Genomic DNA, 8536 nt, shown 5'->3' on the forward strand with positions numbered 1-8536 from the left:
TTCAGCATTAGTCTTTTGCCATGGGTAAATGTAAATTTAATGACAATTGGTTACAAAACCCTAATTTTGTGCCGTGGTTAAGTCCAGTTAGTGGCAACGTGTTCGAGGTCCGGTGCAGGCTGTGCAAAAAAAATGTAAAACTCGGAACAATGGGTATGAAAGCTTTGGAGACCCACATGCGGTGTGAATAAGACAAAGCGGCTGTGGAAACCTGTTGGAAAACACCTGGCATTTTATTTTTGTTTTACTCAATAAATCAAACGGTGTGTAAACAGTTTATATCAATAAACAGTGTGTTATGGTAATTGGTTGTATTGTGGGATGTTTTATTTTATTTCTTCAAAATTGGTCTTAAATTTCATTCAGCGTGGTATTAAAAAGGTCTTAAAAAGTCTTAAATCTAGCTCTTAGAAACCTGCAGATACCCTGTTACTAATATACTCTCCTGGGGTGTTCTCAGGACATAACAGGCACAATAAAATTCTTCCACTGAATTGTATTATAAAAGGAGCACTTAATATCCCTCAGTGAGCCCACAGCTTTCCTGTGACACAATCAAAGACACACACATTATTAGTTTTCACATCTAACTCTGCAGTTTATAATATAGTCAAAATATTTGATTCTGCTCTAGAGAATGCAGGCACCCAAAAAAATCTTGAACTAAATCTCCATCTGTCCTGTGAAATTATATTTCATATAATTCCACTTGAGGATCAAGAATTAATTAGTTGTAACGCTGACCCAAAAGATTGAAACTGAGGGAAAGGCATAAAAAGTCTTATAAAGCAAATGCTGTACTTATAGTTGCTTGAAGCAAAGACAGAATTGGTTATATATTGTGTGCATTTATATACTGTACAAACCCTAAAGCTGTCTTGTTAAGCTGTTCTATCTCACTGGAGTTGAGACCACAGAAGATCTGGCCCAGAGCTGCTATCTCTGCAGCTCCCAGATGTTGTGCTGTCAGGTTGTTATATTTAGCAACAGCCTTCCACACTGGCCTTATCTATGGAGACAGGTCATTTTGATTAGTTGTTGTCATGAGTATAAACAGTATAATTGTGATGAGTATTAAAGTTGTTTCTGTACTTCACCTTTGACTCATTCCAGTGACATTTGGCAATTTCGATCACAGTGTCAAGTGACAAAGGGAGAGTCTCCAGGTCTGAGTTGGAGAAGCCCTGAGTTATACATCCAATCTGCATCACTACAGTCTCAGTTATCTTTGACACTGGGCCAAAGGCCTATAAACACATGGACAACACATTCAAACAAATCAGGCTTCCTCAGATCAATAACGGTGATGAAAAGCAAACTGTTTTCCCCACCCCAGTTATTGTCATAAAGTCCCCAACTGAAGTGACCACCTTGTCACCCCATCATTAAGCCTGAGCAAATAAATGAACCAAAAATGTTAGAAAGAGAGGAAATAACAAAACAACATTCTCCCTCTATCACTGCACCAGGACAGTCCTCTGCTACCTGTATGAAATGATCCAGGATCTTTGACACTGGATCCAGTATGGGTGCCTTCACTGTACCTGAATTGCTTTTTTACTCAGCACGGACAGTTGGCCTGCGTTATAGTTTGGTACGGGCCCGAGTGTTCCAACATTAGCGACAAAGGTGTCATTTGTCATCATATCCAGCTGTGCAGCTGTCCAGTGGATGTTGGATCCCAGTTTTTCAATTGCATCCACAGTAGGTGCTTCAGCATGTTGACTAAGGTCAACGTCAGTGTTGCTCATATCTCTACCACTATAATCACTGTCACTGTCAGCTGAGAAAGAGACAAGACACATAGCAGGTGAGACAGAAATGTACATTATATCCTTACTATGGTGGCTAGAAAGACCATAAATTAAGAAAAAGATATTCACTGATTTTTTTTTTTTCAGCGTAGTAGTATTTGTGTATGCTGTCCTGTTACCTTGATCTTTCTGTATACAATTGGATGTGCTTTCAGTATTTCCACCCTGTTTCAGTATTAAATTGTGTGTCTGTGCAGCATTTGTGTTGTCATACTGATGATGAGCAGAAAATTAAACAGCATTCACAAAATGTGCTTTCTTCACCTTCTCTCTTTATACGTGCTGTGTTTGATGTACTGGTGGTGAGATCAAACAGTTTCTTTTCTAGGGTGTCTGAGACACTGGAGATGTGTGACTTCAGGAGATAGAGAACATCCTTGATCCAAGGCTAACAAAGGGAAAATGTAAAAAGAAAAAGTGAGACTCATAATCAACTACCCTGGCTGGAGATTTGGGTACATTATGAGTAAATGATACCTGTGTGATTGTGGGGTTGGGCTTGCAGTTGTCAAGCTGAGGGAGGAATTTCTTGCTGAGGTCAGGATTCAAATCTGGTCCATCATAATAGTAACAAGCCAGGGCACCAAGCCTGAGGAGATTCAAAAGCAAAAATTTAATGATTCCAGCTTTGAAATTTAAACAACTATAAAGAGGTACACTCACATACACACATCTGTGCTTTGTTTTGGTTTAGTTTGTGAGAGACTGACAAGATGTGGAAATGTGAAAACCCTTAATTCATTTTGAAAATAATTAAGATAGGTAGCTAGTTAGCTAATCTGCTTAATTCTGCTTAATCTCCTGTCCTATCGAGCCAATTCAATGTCTTTAAGTTTTGGTATTGTAAATGAAGTTTGGCATTGAAAAAAGAAATATTGGCATTGAATCACCTTTTTTGCAAATGGGCATTAAAAATATTTTATTTTAGTATCCTTTTGCATTATGGTGTGTTTTTCAGTGATAATCTTTTGATAGTTCTTGTTTTTTTTCAATGACAATTCTTTATTCGATGACATTCTTTCTTGTACGATGCCGCTCCTTTTTTTTTTTTTTTTTACAATGCCAATGACTGTTTTTCAGTTCCAACTTTCCGACACCCATTTGGCATGGAGGGAAGGGGGCTTCAAATGGAGGGGCTATGAGACCAATTTTTACATATCATTTCCATACCGCGGTCCACCGAGTAACCACTGAAGAAGCAGTCAACTTGCACTCCAATGACTCAGCCTGATGCTCACCATGTACCATTATTTGCATTAGAGGCTGCCTTGTGATCTTTTCTCTGATGTCTTGTGTTTGTTATTTTTTATCACGTTTGCTTTATTTTAGCTGTTGTGCACACAACTATCTTGCAAAACTTTGCAGACTACACACATCTAATATTTCCTAAACATAAAGTATCTATCATATGGATTTATCTTTATTCTTACTTGAATTTGAGTCAGATGATGGCCTCGTTGTACAGTTGAAGTAGTTCTGACTGATCTGCTCTTTTGCCCAGTTTACCATATGAGCCCTTTGATTCTCAGGCAGAGGTTCATACACCTCCTGCAGCAACTTCATCCTAAAACCAACAATATTTTTACATTTATAGAAAATGTTGCTGAAAGACACTGGAGGAAATAATAGCATCAAAATACACTCTCATCTTTTTCAGGTATTGGGACTCTACTCTGGTAGGGAGTGCTATTCTTGATGATGGCATCTCCTGGAGTGCAGGTCTGGCGGCCCACAGCAGTGTGTCATAGTCGTCTAAAGCCACATTATTTTCATCCTGTGTGGTCAAAATTGTCCAGGATAGAGGGGCCACAAATGCTTTCCTGTAACATGCAGATGAATCCTGAAGGGAATAAGATAATTAGCATGTATGATCAGACTACCAGACCGCTGCATAAATTCAGTGGATTATGTTTTTTATTATAATCTCAGTATACTGACAGAGGAGTTCCTCATCAGCCTGATGATGTTTGGCAGATTGGTGCAATTCCACATCTTGTTTGGCTGAAAAGAGTAAGAAGACAAGTCTTGTGTGTAAGTCAGGGCAGGTGTGGCATTCTAACAAATACCATCCATCCATCCATCCATCTTCTTCTGCTTATCAAGGGCTGGGTCGCGGGGGCAGTAGCCGAATCAAACAAATACAAATTTTAAAAAAAACAATCAACCACTAAGATCAGTTTTGATGCTTCAGAGACTCAGTGGCTAACTTGTTACCCTTTGTAAGAAATAAATGAGAGAATAAACAAGAGCTGGTGAGTGGAAATGGTTTTAAAATCCACATGTTGCATTTTCTTGATACGTGGTAGCCTTTGGTTATCAAATTCAGCTGAGTCATTAGAGGGAGATGAATGTCTTACTCAGGAGTTTCTTACCTGTTATTGAAGACAGTGTTCAGCAGCATCATGTCAGGCAGCTGGTATCCTGTAACACAGCCAACCAGATTTATTTACTTATTTATTTATCCAGAACTATTGCTTAATATTAATTGTGACTTGTGTTAAAGATGGTATTATATCATGTAAACACACACTCATGTAATATTTAGACAGAACACACACACATCTACTTTAAATCAATGTGTCATGAGATTCTTCTTACCCTTATTCTGGCACTGCATCATCTGATGAAATGGGACAAACATATTAAGTACGTGTTTAAAATCTGTACATGGTAAGAACAAATTAAAGCAAAATACTGGATCTCTACATTGTTTCTCTTGTTATATATAGAGTTTAACACAAAGATGATATTCTTGAGTGTCAGGTTACAACAAAGTCACCAGTTCAACAAAATGGAAATTTAAAAAAAAATTCCGACTCTGATGCTGAGCAAATTTTTTTAAAGATAATACCAAATATTCCCCACACCTCACACACAAAATGCTCCCAACCAACAAAATCTCCAGACAATCTTATGAAAGTTTTCATAAAATATAACATAATAAAACATCCAGATTAAATTCAATTAAAAAATTTAAGTAAAAAGAGGTACACTTTTTTGCATAATGTATCAAAAAATTATTTCTTATTACTCCCTGGAATTATTGTTTTCTTACATCATTGGTTTAAGACTGGCTTTTCTTTGCCTTATATTGTTATATTTTAACAGTTTAACCATTGCTTGATCAGGCTTTGATAAGGATTTGCTCATTGTATAAATTGAGAGTGATTACCATGGAAGTCTTGACATGGTCAGATTGGGACGGACCAGAACAGGAGTTACTCTATTGTAATGTTAAGATAGTTTTGTTGGTAATCATCACCACCCAAATTCTGCTAGAAATCCAAAGCTGGTTGTACTTGAGGGTTCAGTCTCTGGGCTGTGTCTCTGCCAAGTTTCATTTCCAAATAGAAACTCAAGGCCTGATGACGTCAAACATTACATTTCGCTTCCAGTCCTGTGGGGAGGCCTCCCAGCAGGGGATCTTATCCCACCCCTGTAACACATTCCGTCACTGACACTAGGATATATTGGACGGTTTCATACATACGTGTCGATCAGTCCATGTGGTATCAGACATGAGTGAGTGTCTGTTGTTGGGGGCAGCAAGCCTGGCAGAGACAGACAATTCATACAATTGGACAGAAGCTGTTGACGCTCGGTTTGGGTGTGTTGGTTTACCTGGTCTAGTGGTAATGATGCTCTAAAGAACCGATTAGTTTCAAATGTACAGGTTGACACCATATTGAAGTATTGTCAGAGTTAACATTAGTGAGTTCAGAAATGCTACTAGCATTGGTTCTGTTGAAGCCAGTGAGTATCAAACAGGTTTGGAGCTGTGTGAAAATTAGGAGTTGTGAGGTAGTGAATAGGACGACAGCTCAGATGGACTGAGTTTTTCTAGCTCTTGCTGGGTTTCAAGTCCTTTCTTGGTTTTTGAAGCAAATCTTGTAGCTGGTGTCAGATGTTAATAGCCCTGAATGTGGTCATATTTTGTGGTAGAAAGTCTAAACAAGAACTTATTTTCCTGTAGAATTGCCCCCATCCCTCATGACCCAAGGCCAGGACTAGAAGATTTGTTGAATGCTTAAAAGAAAATGTCAAATTGTGCTTTGTTTGAAAAGTTGCAGTGCACCCACAAACCATAGGGAGATGGAGGCTGAAGCAGGTTGGCAGGTTTCTCTGGCACCAGAGAGAAAATCACGTGTGACCAGATGTGCCCTGGATATGGCTGAGGATGATCGCGGTGGACCAAACCATCCTTTTTGACATCGTCTCTGCATCTGACCCACTGATGTGTTCGAGTATGTCGTCCATTTCTGTTAAACCTTCACTTGCTTTGTATTGATCACGACTGACTGTTTCTTTTTGCTTTGTCCAACTTTAAAAAAACCTTGTGAGGGGACTATGCTGTCACTAAGCCCTGCCCTCCGCCTTCATCTCCCGACCTCCCAGCAGAACCTTTGGTAACTTATGTGTAACAGTCTGATCCACTGGACTGAACTCAGCAAAAACAACGCCTGTTGAACTCTGTATGTGTTGACATGTTTGTTGTGGGAACAGAGGCTGTGTGATGTTTATATGAACTCTGCATCACCTACACAGGATATAGTTTAGTTTAACCAGAGAGGAGAAACTTGAGGCCTGGTGAGGTCCAACTTTGCATTTCATCATTCCAGTGGTGATGACAGCAGTGGCTCTACAGAACACCCCCCATCCTCCACCCTTCTCACCACCGTTTCTAAATATCTTCTTTTGAATTAGCTGGTCTCATATCTCACTGCTTTTTTTTTCTTTTTGGTTAAGTAACAGTCATGTATATATGTGTATCATGCAGAAAGACTATCACCATGCTCATTCAAAAATGTGGTAGTGTTCTGTTTTTCTTATGGAAAAAATGATATGACTCAAACTGTTACATTTCTGAAATGTTAAATGCTGGTAAATTTGCCCATAAAAAAATATTTTTGGAACTGAAACAACCTGAACAGTGTGACATATTACCTGTGAAGCTGTTCCCTAAATCAACCAGCAGGCGGCATCAAAACAGTTTGGTGAGAGGAACTTATTGAAGCTGCGACTGGAAAACTTATAGAGTTTCTGCAGGTTCGCAAAGAGGAACTTATACCTGATCCCACAGAATAAAATTTTACCTTTTCGTTTTAAACTGGCCAAAAGTGTAAATGTGATGCACAAACAAGGCCTAGATTTAATTATGACTGGGTCAAAGAATGCATCAATTAGTAACTAATTAAATTAACAACCCATCTTATCTGATTAAATGGTTAAAATTAGAGTCCATGTATTTTCTCTGAAACTTTGACGTCTTCATTCTGAGTTGACTTTTTCAGCAGTCAGTGTTTGACTCACAGGAAAGTTGCGGTGAAATCACATACACTTGAGACTTGACTTGGACTTCAGATTTAAGACTTGTGAACAACCTTTGTTTTAATTTTATGTTTTTACACACATCAACCTGAAGTGTAAAATACCTGAACTGTCTGCTATTCCCAACTGACTTGGAAAGATGGAAGGAATACTTTGAAGAGTTGATGAATGAGGAAAATGTCAGAGAGTACAGAATAGAAGAGGTGACTGGTGTGGAGCAGGAAGTAGCAAAAATCAGTAAGGATGAAGTGAGGAAGGCGTTGAAGAGGATGAAGAGTGGAAAGGCAGTTGATGACATACCTGTGGAGGTATGGAAGTGTTTAGGAGAGGTGGCAGTAGAGTTTTTGACTGGGCTACTTAACAAGATCTTGGAGTGAGAGGATGCCTGAGGAATGGAGGAGAAGTGTACTGGTGCCCATCTTTAAGAACAAGGGAGACGTGTAGAGTTGTGGAAACTACAGAGGAATAAAGCTGATGAGTCACACAATAATGTTATGGGAAAGAGTAGTGGAGGCTAGGCTGAGGTCAGAAGTGAGCATTTGTGAGCAGCAGTATGGTTTCATGTCAAGAAAGAGTACCACAGATGCAATATTTGCTTTGAGAATGCTGATGGAGACGTACAAAGGAGGCCAGAAGGAGCTGCATTGTGTCTTTGTAGATTTGGAAAAAAGCGTATGATGGTGCCGAGAGAGGAGCTGTGGTTTTGTATGAGGAAGTCTGGAGTGGCAAAGAAGTATGTTAGAGTGGTGCAGGACATGTATGAGAGCTGTAAGACAGTGGTGAGGTGTGCTGTAGGAGTGACAGAGGAGTTCAAGGTGGAGGTGGGACTGCACCAAGGATCAGATTTGAGCCCCTTCTTGTTTGCTGTGTGATGGACAGGCTGACAGATGAGGTTAGACAGGAATCTCCATGGACCATGATGTTTGCATATGACATTGTCATCTGTAGTGAGAGCAGGGAGCAGGTGGAGGAAAATCTAGAGAGGTGGAGGTTTGCCCTGGAAAGGAGCGGAATGAAGGTTAGCCGCAGTAAAACAGAGTACATGTGTGTAAATGAGAGGGACTCAAGTTGAACAGTGAGGTTACAGGGAGTAGAGGTGAAGAAGGTGGAGGATTTTAAGTACCTAGGGTCAACAGTCCAGAGAACGGAGAGTGTGGAAAGGAAGTGAAGAGACGTGTGCAAGCAGGTTGGAACGGGTGGAGGAAAGTGTCAGGTGTGATGTGTGACAAAAGAGTGTACAAGACAGTGGTGAGACCAGCAATGTTGTCTGGTTTAGAGACAAAAGACAGGAGGCAGAGCTGGAGGTAGCAGAGCTGAAGATTTTGAGGTTCTTTCTGGGAGGGACCAAAGAGGAGGTTCTTGGTTGTAGTGAAGGAGGACATGAGGATAGTTGG

This window comes from Mastacembelus armatus, chromosome 16, assembly GCF_900324485.2.
Source record: "Mastacembelus armatus chromosome 16, fMasArm1.2, whole genome shotgun sequence".
Lineage (NCBI taxonomy): Eukaryota > Metazoa > Chordata > Actinopteri > Synbranchiformes > Mastacembelidae > Mastacembelus > Mastacembelus armatus.